Genomic DNA, 13444 nt, shown 5'->3' on the forward strand with positions numbered 1-13444 from the left:
AAATTAGAAAATCTTTGTGGATTCAGGACCTACTATTGTCTGAAGGCACCTTTATATGTTTCTTTTTTATTTCTCTATGGCTTGGGATCTCTATGTATTTAATGATTTCTGAAATTTCCTGCAGTTAAAAGCAGTGTCTCCTTAGTTACTAATTTTTTTTTTACAAAAAATCATAATCTGCCTAGTACTTTTTCAGTAAGTGAGTGATAATATACTATTCTAGGTATCTCAAGCAATTCATTAAGTCTTTCAGCACTAAGCAGGCCACTAATGGATGCAGAATATCCCTTAAGTCCCTACTAAAACACAATAATTTTTACTGGAAATGGTAAGCCTTTGACAGTATGCTCTAGTGAAGGGTGGCAGGGATCTACCTGAGGTGGAATTTGGTGGGATGCGCAATTTATTGTCACTCACTCACAAAATGTTCCAGGAATTTCTTCTGATTCTCTGAGCTTTCCCTCATGTCACCTGACTTTGACTCAGAGCCCAGACTGCAAAATGTAGTTTGGTTTATGAGATAAGGTTTTCAATTTCAACCTTAACAGAATTAAGTATTGACTTGACATTTATAGAGATTCTGACTCGTGGGATGAGTTGACTGATTAAAATTAGGACAAGCAATCTACCAGAGTATGAAGAAATGATGAATGGTGAAGCAGTAATGGTTGATAGTAATTAGGGAAGATTATGTAATGCCTGTAGATCTATAGGACCTCATACTGAATGAACTGCAATAGTTAGTTAGAAGACCCTTCAATAGAAAAGCAGAAAAATCCAGTGAACTACTTAAATGTGGTTGACTTGAGAGTTTATTTAGCACAGGTCTTATCACATCAGGTGAGTATTTATGAGCGGTGTACAATACAAGTTTCCACCTTTCTCCTCCAGTGAAGGGGTAAGGGCAAGGCTCATTTGCAAATCTGTTTAAAATTTGAACTCTGTCATGTTTTTTTCATAACCTTTAATATTACTTTCCATTATCTAACTCTTGAGTGAATCCCCCTGAATAAAACCAGACAGAAATAATGAAAAGGCCCTATGGCAAACTGTACTGTGGGGACCATTATCACAGTTTTTAGAAGACAGAGGATGAGCAAATACAGAGCTGTGTCCTCCAAGTCCTGGTTTCCTGTTAGATTTAATCCACTTTTTTGTTGCCTCTTTTCTTGCCTGCCCCTTTTGTCCTTTTCTCTTTGGTGTCTCCACTGCCTCAGAACTGACTCCTGGAACATGAGCTTCCACAATGAAACTATCTGAGCTGGGCACAGGATTTGGCTAGCATTTTTTTGTTGTTGTTCTCTTATTAGAAGTGGTGAAATTTGTGTTATTTATCTCTATGTTGTGTTCAGAAATAGACTCCTAATTTCCGTCTGATATTCCTAGGCAGTACCTTAATTAAAACAGTAATCTGGCAGTAGTATAGTATGGAACCTGTCAGGAGATAACCTGAAAGTTAACTTTCTAGAACCAGATTTGTCATCTTTTTTTCCACTCTATAAAATTTATCATGATATATCCATAGCCCCAGACTGCACCAACTTCTTCACTGGAGCCGTGGGGAGGCACCATGAGGGAATACTGTAAAATCTCTCCAAGAATAGCAGATGGGGGGAGAAAACCTGCTTTGCTCCCAAAAGCAAAATATCTGGGCACAGAGACAAGTATTGTTTATAGCAAGAGCTGATAATACTCTTTTTTTTAAAAAAATAAAATAATTAACCAGCTTCCCTCTGCAAAACACTACTTGCTTATAATGACCTGTTTCAGTGAAACCGGGAAAATTGTGAAATCGTTCGATATTGAAATGGACACTTCATTTAGACTTTCTTGCCTCCTTTACACTCTTTTATTTCTTTCGCTGTGATGTCTTTCCTTTGTTCCCAGTATGTATGTTATAGGAATGATCATATATAAGTTATTGGAATATTTTTATGTTCGTGGTTAATTTTTTTACATTTCAACTCTATTTTTATCCACGTTCACTAGCTTCCCACTCCCTGTTTTTTGTTGTTTGTTTTTTTTTACTTAAAATTACTTAAACCTGTGACAGTGTTTTCTACCCTCCAGTCCTCTCCTTCATTGCTCCCCTACCCATGCTTTTAGTGACATCCTGAACTTTTAAATCTTGTTCCCTCTCTAGGTTTGATAATGCCTAAAGAAGAACCCTGGGGTACAGTCTGTGCATGAATAACAGTGTGCAAGGAGAAGCCTGAGGATACTTTCTTACTTTTCTGATGTACAATTACAATATATTTTTTCCTCTTTGCTTAGGGAAAATGAGCTACTACAAGCTGCAAATGATGTTCCCAGCACACCTACTAGCTATTCACCTTAACTTACAGGATAATGGGTTCCCTTTCTGTTGTCTTGGTGGTGAGGAGCATCATGAGAGCTCAGTGCAAACTCTCACTATAAGGGGCAGGCAGACGAGTCTAACCTTGATTACTGTCATCTCTGTCCTTTATCCCTGGCTTGTGCTACAGCTCTTGGAAGTTCTCAGCAATTACCCCTTTCCTTAGTGTTGTTGCTATTTCCTTTTTTACAGATGCATCAAACATAGCTTGAGGACACATTTTAATAGACACTGTATTAGACTGATATATGGTCTCTGATCTTAGACATTTATGATCTTAAAAAAACTTCCATTAACTGTAATTCTGTCGTCAAAGTGCTTGAACAAAATCTCATTTTTAGCAAGTTGCAGCTGAGGAAAGGAGATGATGGCAAAGACGCAGGGTTTCAGAAGAAGAGATGCTTAGGAAAGCTTTAAGGAAAGAAAGGGACAAACGGCAGCAATGGTGGAAGTGAGATTGTATCAGTCACTGAAGCTGGTAAACATGAACACAAAGGCAGGAGGCCAGCAAAGGAGTTTCTTGAAAGTAGACTCCAAGACAGTGTGAAGGGGAAGATGACTTGCTATTACGGCTCTACTGTGGGCAGCCTAGGGTGAAGTAAGGAAGAGCTGTGAGGCATTTGGAAGGCCATGGAGGGAGGTCAGCAATAATCCTCTTGAGTGGTGATTGAGCTTTTGCAGTGAGGGATGTCTTGGGTGAGATTTTAACCAAAGAAATGAGTGCAATGCATCAGATGCTGTGACTCTTGACTATGGAGAGCGTAATGAGTGGCAAGGAAGACAGGAATAAGAAATAGGTGGAGAGATAAATAGAACCTAGTTACTAGAGATTTGTGACAGGGTGGGCATGGGCTGCTTTTTATTGAATAAATTACTGTCACTGCAAATAGTGTGTAAGTGAATCCATTCTTTATCCCTAACATGTATATTAGCTAAGTCATGACTCTCTGTTCCATGATTTCAAGTGGAGGCGAAGGGCTACTGCAAACCAGACTGCAGTTCTGCTGTCACATTTGTTCAGTGTTGTCACATGTGCTGTGGATTTATTCTTTGCTTTTCTCATTCTACTGATTTCCGTTTCAGCAGCTGCTGCGGGGTGGGGTGGAGGGTGTTGTTATTTGTGTTGCTGATGTTTGTTATAAGTGTTATTTAAGGAAGGGCAAAGTCCGGGATCACTAGTAACTGGCATAAGCTACTTTCTGAGTAGGTGCTGTCTGGAACTGAAAGACTCAGGAGGCTTTGCCCTGTAAGGATGTATGGATTGAATCTCAGTCCTTGTGCTTCACTTGTCCTAGGCTTGGCCTTTAAAAATGTTAAATAAATATAGATATTGGTTGCTGGACCACAGAATACCTTCTGTCTTGGGTACCTGTATTTATTATGTTATTTTATTATTATTACTTGCCTTGAAGAAATAATCTTTTGCATGTGAACTGTGGTTTGCCCTACTGAAGTGCAGAGGAAGGCTATCTCGGTGTAAAGGTGAAAGGGAATTATCTCTGTTCATCAGTTACAGACAAATATTGCACTCTGTGTGAACTTACAGATTACTTTCAGATAAACACTAGGACACTTGAAAAGTAAATTTATTTCCTATTTCTTCACCTGCCCTCCGTAGTGACTGTAGGACCTCTTTTTTCTGTCTTAATTTATAGCTCATAATTCTTACTAACTCTGCAGTAAAATCCTCACCAACCTCAATCAGTGTTGCATTAAGCCCTTAACAAGGAATAGATAAGACGGCACTACTGGGGTGAATTGCTGAGTACTTTGCATACCTTACTGTGGTTTCCAACTTCCTCATTCACTGTGCTTGCTGTGGATACTCTGAGCTCCGGAACCCAGTATTGAGATCAAATGAAATTCATCTTAATCTCAGTGTAGTGTATCAGTAAGTGGTATAAATACGTGTTTATCATTCAGTAGGGAACAATCTGGAAAACCATAGCCCATTACTCAGATTTGTTTCTACAACTGACTTTGTATTGCCATGTATTTTTCTTTTAATATGGTAATTGCATGGTTAGAAAACCCAATAGCTTGTTAGTAGTTGCATGCGTGCACTCGTGTATTTCTCTAAAAAGCACTTCAGGGCCTTGGATGTGTATCCAGTGTTTTAAGCAGGTAATTGTCTAACATGGGATTCGTTGTCTTCATTTTTACTGTTGAGAAAGCCAGGCTGACATACAAAAGACAAGTACATGTTGAATGCATTGAGATTTTACAAAGGCTTTATGAACTTATTATGAACCTATTTTAAAATACTTACTATGTCCCTATTATGTAAGTGCTGAGTCGAAACTACTAATATAAGAAGCCACTCCTGACATTTCTAAGGGAAAAAATAGCATTGACTGAAGAAATTAGTAGATTATGCTTGTGAGTAAAGCATGTGGCAGGCAAGCAAGGGCTTCTTCTCAATGCTGCATGCCAATGTTCTTATGAGACTCCTAGGGCAGTCTCTTAAGGCTCATGATTAAAAAGGAGATGGTAGAAATCTGTCTGATTCAGATTCCCAGTAGTGCGGTCACCCTGTTTCGCTGGGCTTTCTCCCTCAAAATCTAGCCTTCTCAGGGGTCTTGCTAACAGACTTCTTGCTACAGACCATTGCTGTCCTATATCGAACAGGTGCTGAAAGACATGGGAGGGCATGGCTGTGCCTGGCAATGCATGGTGTTGGCTTAGCTGCCTGGAGAGTGCGCAGTCCGCTGTACTTCCTCTGGCACTGGGGTCTTATTAGTCTTTCAGTGAAAGTAAACTGCATTTAATGAAGTTCACCCTGGTATTTCAAGGACGAGAACTCAAATCAAACTCATTCTTACAGAAAAAATAAATGGTCTGTTGAAACAATTAAACTAAGAAATGCCACACTGTGCTATTTTGGCAGTGATCTGTATCATGACACACCTTCCCCCATTTGTGTGGGAGAGATTGCAAATGGAATGCAAGATTAATTATTTGGTGACGGTTGGGGTTTTTTTCCGCCAGAGATTACCTCTTTGCATAGCTATGAGCTGCTGTTGGTAGTTTCTGTCCATATCTCTAATAAAAGCATGACCCTTTATCACAGAACCAAGTCAGAGGCAACTATCAGCTTCACCTTCATCACTGCAATAAATAGTGCTTGTTTCTGTACATGCTGCAGTTTAAGCTGCAATTCTAAATTGTTCTTATTTAGTAGTTCTCACAGGAACTGCTGTGTTTGCTCAAAGGCCAATTTGGTTTCAGGAAGGCTCTGTGTAGTCACTGCAGCCTGTCTATGTTATCAGCTAAAAGAAAAGAGCCATAGATCTTAATTCTCACTGTTAAGGAGTGTCAAAGATGTGCATCAGGAGCCCATATGTTTTGTGTATGTTACTTAGACCTGCCTGTTATCCCTAGGGCAGCTTTTTTTATATACTGAAACACAGAAATAATACAATCGTGCTGCTTGTGGACATAATGACTACAACTGTGTTCGATCCATTCCCAAATGGCGAGAAAAGATGGCCTTTGCACTGTGCCTCTCATGTTATTAAATCCAGACTGACACAAAAGAAAGAAGTGGTGAGGATGAATATCTGCTCAGATATATGCCACATTAAAAGACCAACAAAGAGCAAAACCAAAGTTTTGCCTACATTAGGCATTGTTCTGTTTCATTCTGGAAAAAAGTCTGTTCCTCACTCCCCGCCCGGGCAAGCATTAACACTTCATTGCCCAATTATCTAGAAAGGTTCTCCAATAGTAAGACAAGTGCCAGAAGAGTCTAAAAAGCCTGTAGGGCATGAATGAATGACAGGTTTGTTTTTATGACTTCCTACAATGAAATCAGAAATGACTTTACTTTTCTGAGAGCAGGAATTATGAAGGAGTTTGGTCAAACACGTAGTGTGAAATCTTGCTTTCAACAAACTAAGAAGCATTTTCAGCAAATGTGAAGGCATAGCTTGATGAAAGTATTTGGAAGCCAAAGTCTCTATCATTTTGGGCCTAAGTGTAACAAGCTTAATGCTAGCACTAATGTGAATCTCTCTTATTTCAATAACATCAGGTAAGACCAAACAAAATGAACAAACCACACCTTTTGGCTGCATCATCTAATATCTTCTGGGGATGTGATTCTCATGTTCCTCTTGAGCAGCAAGCTTGCTTCCTCTTGCCTTGGGCACAGTGCTGCTGTGGAGGAGGCTCCTTGGCCACAGCCAGCCAGCAATCCTTACTGCTGCGGGCTGTGGCTGAAGCCACAGACTTGCCTGCTCCCAGTCCCTTTGGGGATGGCTAACACTCCTGGCAATACTTGGTTTGACTGTGTTTGCGATCTGATCTGGTGCCAAGCTGTAATGAGGAGTCTGCTTGTTCTGTCTGATCTCGGGGCTGTATCACTCTCTTGTCCTTGGTTTGTAATTTCCTTACAGCAGCAGCTATGTTTGTGTTTTGCGCCATGCCAGCCATCAGCTGCAGATAAATATGCAGTTTGGCTTGGAGTGCTGGTGTGGCTCTGGAGCAAATGCCCCCAGTTGTCCCCATGTGCTGCCTGTTGGTTTGGACCACAAAGCAGTTTTGGTGCATGCAGACTCCATCTTTTCCAGAAGAAACAAAACCACTTTCAGGTGGGTACTTACTGTGTGCCTGCTCCTAAAGTTCAAAGCAAGTGGGCCACACCATCACAAAATCCTCCAGTGCAGACTGAAGTTCTCTTGGAGATCCTGTGACACTCTGAGGTGCTTTTCTGGATGTACAAAGGCTCCAAATATGTCAGGCCCCTCATGTTTCCAGCTGACTGTTAGACTGTTAGCTCTCTAGCCTGTGCAGCTCACTCCACCTTCTCTAAGACTTGCTCTGGTTAATCTTTTCCTTGCTTTTCTTGCTGTACCTTGTGTTTCTCTTCCCCTTTGCTGAAGCACCTCTTTTATCTCTCTTTTTTTCTTTTTGTTGGGCTTTTTTGTTTGTTTGTTTGTTAACATCAATCCTTTTCTTCTTCCAGGAAAGCCAGTGCAGAACAACCTAGAACTTGAGGGAAATGGCATTGCAGGACTATCAGGAGGTTGCCAGCTGATAATGAGAACAAATTCAAGGTGTCCATGTCCTTGAACACCTGAGGAAAGAACTGGCATGGCTGCTGTTCTGCATGTTATGATGTGGTATAGACACCTTGAACACACCTTCCAGTGAGAGTACACTGCCAAATCAGACAATCCTTTGGATAGCCACGCTCTGGACAGACCATGCAGGAGAGTCACAAGAAGGTATGCCTTGGATCCCATTTCTAGACCCCACAGATTCCCCCAGAGAAGACAAACCAGGAAACCTCTTCAGCCCACTTCTAGCCCCAGCCTGCATCAGCGATCCCCTGTGCTAATACTTCTTGTTCCAGCCTGAGTTAAGTGGGCTTCTTTTCTATGAATTTCTTTTTCTTTTTTTGAGCAACTGGGGGGTGGAGGGTGGGGGGGGGTGTACAAGTTGCAGCTTCTGCCAGGAGAGTTTCTGGCTCCCTCTAGAGCCACAGAATTATGCTCGCAATAAGTGCTAGGTAGGCCAGTTAATGGAGCACATGGAAAAGTAACATCTGCTCTGTCCCCTTCTCTTCAGAGACCTAAAGGGTGTAGGCTGAAAGGTTGCAAAATGGCAATAGCCTCCATACCACATGGTGACCATTGGGGCATCTCTTCTCCACAAAACAGACAGCTTAATAACATCAAGGGTGCAAGTGGCCTTTCGTGAGGTTCGGAAAGCAAGGCCACTCCAGTAATAGAGTGGTTGGCCAAAAGCCTAGGTAAATGGGGAAATGGCCAACTTCTCTAGAGACAAAAAAGGAGAGAACAGGACAGGAAAGAAGGTCTTGTGTCACTGTGGACAGGGGGAAAGAGGTTTCCTTGGTGAAAGGGTGCTTTTTTTGTTCTACAGGATCCAGCCAGCTGGTTCCACCCCTTGCCTTTCTAGCCCTTGCCAAGTCTTACTCCCCCACCCATACGAGCTGCTTACACAGCCTTATTCCTCTGCCACACTCTCCACTGCCTCCCAAGAAGCAGACAGCAAGCAAATCTCTCCTCACCCTGCCCCCTTTCCTGAACTGCATGGCACAGCCACTTGTCAGCCGCATGTTTTTTTCCAGCAAAACACGTAGTCCTCATCCTATGATGTTTCCTGAAGGTTGTGGAGGCAGCAGTCACAGCCACATGCCAGAATGCTCAAAAGGTCAAAAAAGACATAGAGGGCCAGGACAGACACAGTCAGAGTAACCATGCTTGCCCCGAAGTGTAGACTGAGGTCTCCTGGGGAGTGAGTGGATAGAGCAGCAAACCTGAACCCCTCCTCTAAGAAACAGAATGGGATAGAAAAGTAGTGTATGGTTAATTGGTCTCCACCCTAACCTGCTCAGTTCACCCCGTTAATGGAGACATGGTCAGACACAGGGGGTCATTTGGTTTCTCCAGCTACTCACAGACTGCAGAAGATGGGCATAAAGCTGCTGAAGAAATTGTTCTCCTGGTACAGATGGAGAGGCTCAGCCAGTTCCCTGCAGAAGCTGTGTAGGACACAGCAGCCATCAGGGCTGCACTGATTTGTGCAGCTTGTGCAGTTTGCACGTTTGTGTCTAGTCTATCAATCAGGCCCTGCCATATTGTAGTCAAAGAAAAAAGCACATTCCACTTATTCATAGCATTTCATAGCATGTGGTTAAACTGGCCCTGTTCTCCACTGTTGTGTGGGTATGGCTTCATCACCCAAGAGCACAGAGGGGTTTCAGCCTCTTCCACTATATGCTGTGAATGATCCTGCTTGGAAAGAAGTTTCAGCATCCCCTTTAAACCTGATGCTGGAGGAGAGGAAAACAGATATCATGAGACTTCCTAGTGAAGCCTGCCAGGGTGTCTGTAAATCTGTGTTTGTGGGTCCTCTGAGGTTTACTGACAACTGAGTGGTAGCCCTTGTGGGTTAAGTAGTCACAGCTGCTCTGGGGACAGGCACTGGCTGGGAGAGTGTGCCTTGGCAGATAGGGAACCTGTGGAAAGCGGTGGCTTGGATGTTTCAGTGATACCTCTGACTTGTGCAGTCCAAGCTGAGAAGGTTTGGAGGATGGCCTCAGGATCTTTAATCACAGCTTTGCCTGTGTTGGATTTGTCCACCACAGCCTGCTTGGCTGCTGGGACTCAGGGGTCACCAGGCTCTGAAGGGCAACCACCACGCAGTGCATTGGTGGTGCCAGTGGGTTTTGTTTTGAAGTTCTGCATCTTGCTTCTGGTTAACCCATTGGTCCAAGCTCATCTCCCTGGCCTAGAGTCCTCAGCTGACAAGGGGCAAAACAGTTATAGAGACAGAGACTTTCACAAACTCAATGCCTTTCCCTTCTTCCACAAGAAAAGGGTTGTCCAGGAAGAGCAAGTTCACTCTGGGTGTCCTCCTAGAGGAGCTACCATGACTGCAGTGTGAAAGCCTTTCATTCTGCCTCCATCTGTGACCAAACTCGGTGCTGGAAAGAGGTCTGGACAGCAGGCCTATGGTGTCACCAGGAACAGGACAAGGAACAAGTGAGGCAGGGATATGATCAGAAGCAAAAAGCTTGTGCATGGCAGGTCTTGTACCAGAAAGGATGGCTGGGGTGAGATATGGCAAATGGAAAGACAACTTGCAGGAAGGGCAGAGCTTCAAAGCTCATGGACGGTTTTTTGGTCCAGGGAACCAGACTGTATCTTGTCCAAAATGATACAGCAGTGCATATCACAGTTGTAGGGACCTCAGCATGGTTGAATTTAATCTCCTGATCCACTCCTATTTCACTGTATTCCTTGTTAGCAGGCAGTGCTCAAATGAGAACTTAAATGTTTTCATTTGTGGGGAGCCAAGTGTGCAAATATTTGCTTGCGTCTTATACACTGTTTGGAAGAAGGGCAAATCTAATGCACTAGACTTGATGCCAGAACCCAGGAAAACTGCAGGTCGCTTTCTGCACTTCCCTACACGGCTCCCCACCGACATGATAATGTGAGAAAAAGTTGCTGGTTTCCTGTGCAAGCTCTGCCATGGCCAGGGAAGATGTGTTGACTTCAGGGTCAGATATCTTACAAATGCTCTGACCACTGCTGAATGTGTTATTTAGCATTGTCTCTGCCAATTTTCATTTTCACCACTTTTCTTTTTGTCCTTTGCTTTTTAAAACATTGCTGGTTAAAATTAGGCCCCAGCCTTGCCAGTGCTTTTGGAAAACGTCCACGCACAAGTTCCACCTGGGGAACGAAGAAATTATTTAGTTGGGTAAGAGTTTGCTGGAACATTACTGATTAGCATTCACTTACTACAAGGTAGTAAAGGAAAGTGCTGTTTTAATCACAGGAGTAAATTCAGTGAGTGGTGAATATCCACATTTCAGTGGGCTCACAGTGTAAGCTCCTCAGTGTGACTATTTATTCTATGTAACTAATAGAGAAATACATTTAGATTTAATAGTAAATTTAATGATTATTATAATTTGTTCTATTATTTTGTGTGATTAGTACTTTTTTTTTCCATATCTTTTCCTTTAATAGAAGATTTGATAGTGAGCCAAAGCACCTTTAAAATTTTGCTTTATTGTTTTATGGACTTTTAAAAATGGGAGTCGGAGTTGCTAGTAACAGAAAATCCTAGAGATGTGTTTGTTCGATTTTTCTGAAAGAAATGATTTAGCAAGTAGAACATTTGTCTTGCACGATGCTTATCAGAGAAGACAGAATTTAAAAATTTATACATTGAAAAAATAGCATCTGATTACATACAACATGTTCTGCCAGATATTCTGAGACAGCACCAGAAGGCACCACTTTTCAAGTGGCAACAACATGTCATGGAAATATCTGAAAAGTCTCCTTTTCAGTAAAATGTCTGTTTATCATGCACTTGTTATCAGGCTGGCCTGTTTGTTTTTACCTTAATTTCCCCTTTCTTCAAATGGTAGGTACATTTTCACTTTTCAGATAGATGCTGTTTTTCAGTGATGTAAGAGCATAAACAAGCATAATATAATTTTTAAAAAGATATATATTTAAAAATAATTAATTCCTACAGCAGATACACTGATCTCATTGATTCATATTGGCTTCAGTCCCTTGTTCTCATATACATAAAAAATGGCAACAAAAAGAGAATCCATTTCAACAGCTTCTTCACCTGTGGTGCTGCTGCTGGTGAATTAATAGGCTGATTTAAAGGAAGATACAGAGTGTCTGGAGAAGGAGTAAGTAAAAGGCTTGTGTTGTTTTTTCCCCAACATGGCTTCCCTTGACTGATGTAGGCTTTCTGTGTATCCTCAGGCATATTCCTTAGCCTGTTTGTGCTTGCATGCCCTGTCTGCGAACAGGATAATATTTCTTCTGTCTATTTAGATGGTAATTTCCATGTGACAGAAACTGGGTCTTATGACATGTTGGTACAGAATTCACTGGTGTGATCCACTAATACTGTTTTTTTAAATAGGTGGGAAAAAAACAACTTGTACAAATACGAAAAATTAAATGTTAATTCCTCAGCTGAAATCTCAGTACAAACTAATTTCACATATTTGAACAAGTACTTTTCTTCTTGGCAATAGGCCTCACTGGTCCAAATATGATAGACTTGGCAAAGTCTTAGCATCACCTTTGTACCAAAAGCTCAAGTGCCTCTGGAGCCAAACAGAAGGTATTCTGAATGTAGAGTATTTTGCTATGCACATAGGGTTTCCTCAAGGTATGTAGATTGGGGCAGGAGGAAAAGAAGAGAGAGAGGAATTGCTGAAACTCTGAAACAGCCTATTTTCTCATATCCAGCAATTCTTCTTCCACTCCTATTTCCCTGTATCTAAATTGGGGCAAGGCAGAAGACAACAATTTCACCTGGGTAGTGTATGTCTGTTGAGTTTTGGAAAAATACCCGTCCAGGTCTTTAAGCTGGTGTTCAGCAGTACCTCAGAATACCCTGTATCCTGAGAAGGAGCCCCTTGGCCTATTAATGATGGGAAGAAGGTGGAAAGAGAGTTGACTTAATTGTTCATTGTGTGATGAAACCACGAGGCTGATGGATTTGGTGGAGGAATCTGAGGACAAGACCAGCAGAGGAAGCCAGTAGAGGGGGAGTTTGCCAACAAGGAGTTGCCCGCAAAATGGGAAGAAAGAATGGGAAGGATGGTAGCCAGAAGAAAAAGACACATCTTACAGGATTTTTACATTGGCATCTCAATTCTCATGCCCAAATAAAATGAACTTCTGAACCTACTCCTGTTCACCCACAACTAACCCTTATATGACGAAATGACAGTGCTGAGGCAAATTGTTGTAGGCTGAGAAAACAGTGTTTCACTAAGCCATAGCAGTGATTTCGGTAAGCTGTGACATTTGAAAACACAGACAGACTAGCCTGTCCTTTATTTGCTAGCAGTAGAGATGCCCTGTTATGTTTAATAGGCAACCATGGTCACTAGCTAAGAGTTGACCTCTTAGCTTCAGGGGAAGCTTCAACTGTCAGGGAATCTTGGAAGTATGAAGAAACATGGCACTTTGGTGATAGGATGCATGGAAAAGAGAGCGGGGACAGGAAGAACATCTCCTTGGAAGAAATTCATGTCCCCAAGCAGCTTTTAGCCAGAGAAAGAATGTTTTTGTATCTGTGAAACTCTCTACAGACAGGACCTTGCTGTACAAACCCCATTGCTAACAACAGCACTATTTTAGGACACCACCTAGGTGAAGAATCCTTATTGCCCTGTTTTTAGCACTGGAAATTTAAAAGATTATGTGTTTTGAAGGACAGCTCTTCTGGCTTGATGCTGATCCTATATTGTATGGATTTTCAGTTTTTCAGTCATTTCAGTTGCCACCAAGAGGTCAGAATGTGTCATCTTGAAGAACCACACATTGGACAGCCAACCACAGCGGGTTTATCACCACCAGACCAGTTCTGATGGTTCAAGGAAGAACCCCACATTTCATGTCAATGAAGAGCAAACCTTTCACTGTCCTCAGGATGTGCCTGCATTGCTCAGGTGAGTGCACACTGTAGAGGCAGGGTGGGTAAACTAATGTGGGCACCAAAATCATGGATCCATGTATAAATGTGCTTGTTTAAATATACTTCCAGTATCTCTATCCTATACTG

The sequence above is a fragment of the Phalacrocorax carbo genome, chromosome 5, assembly GCF_963921805.1.
Source record: "Phalacrocorax carbo chromosome 5, bPhaCar2.1, whole genome shotgun sequence".
Taxonomy (NCBI): Eukaryota; Metazoa; Chordata; class Aves; order Suliformes; family Phalacrocoracidae; genus Phalacrocorax; species Phalacrocorax carbo.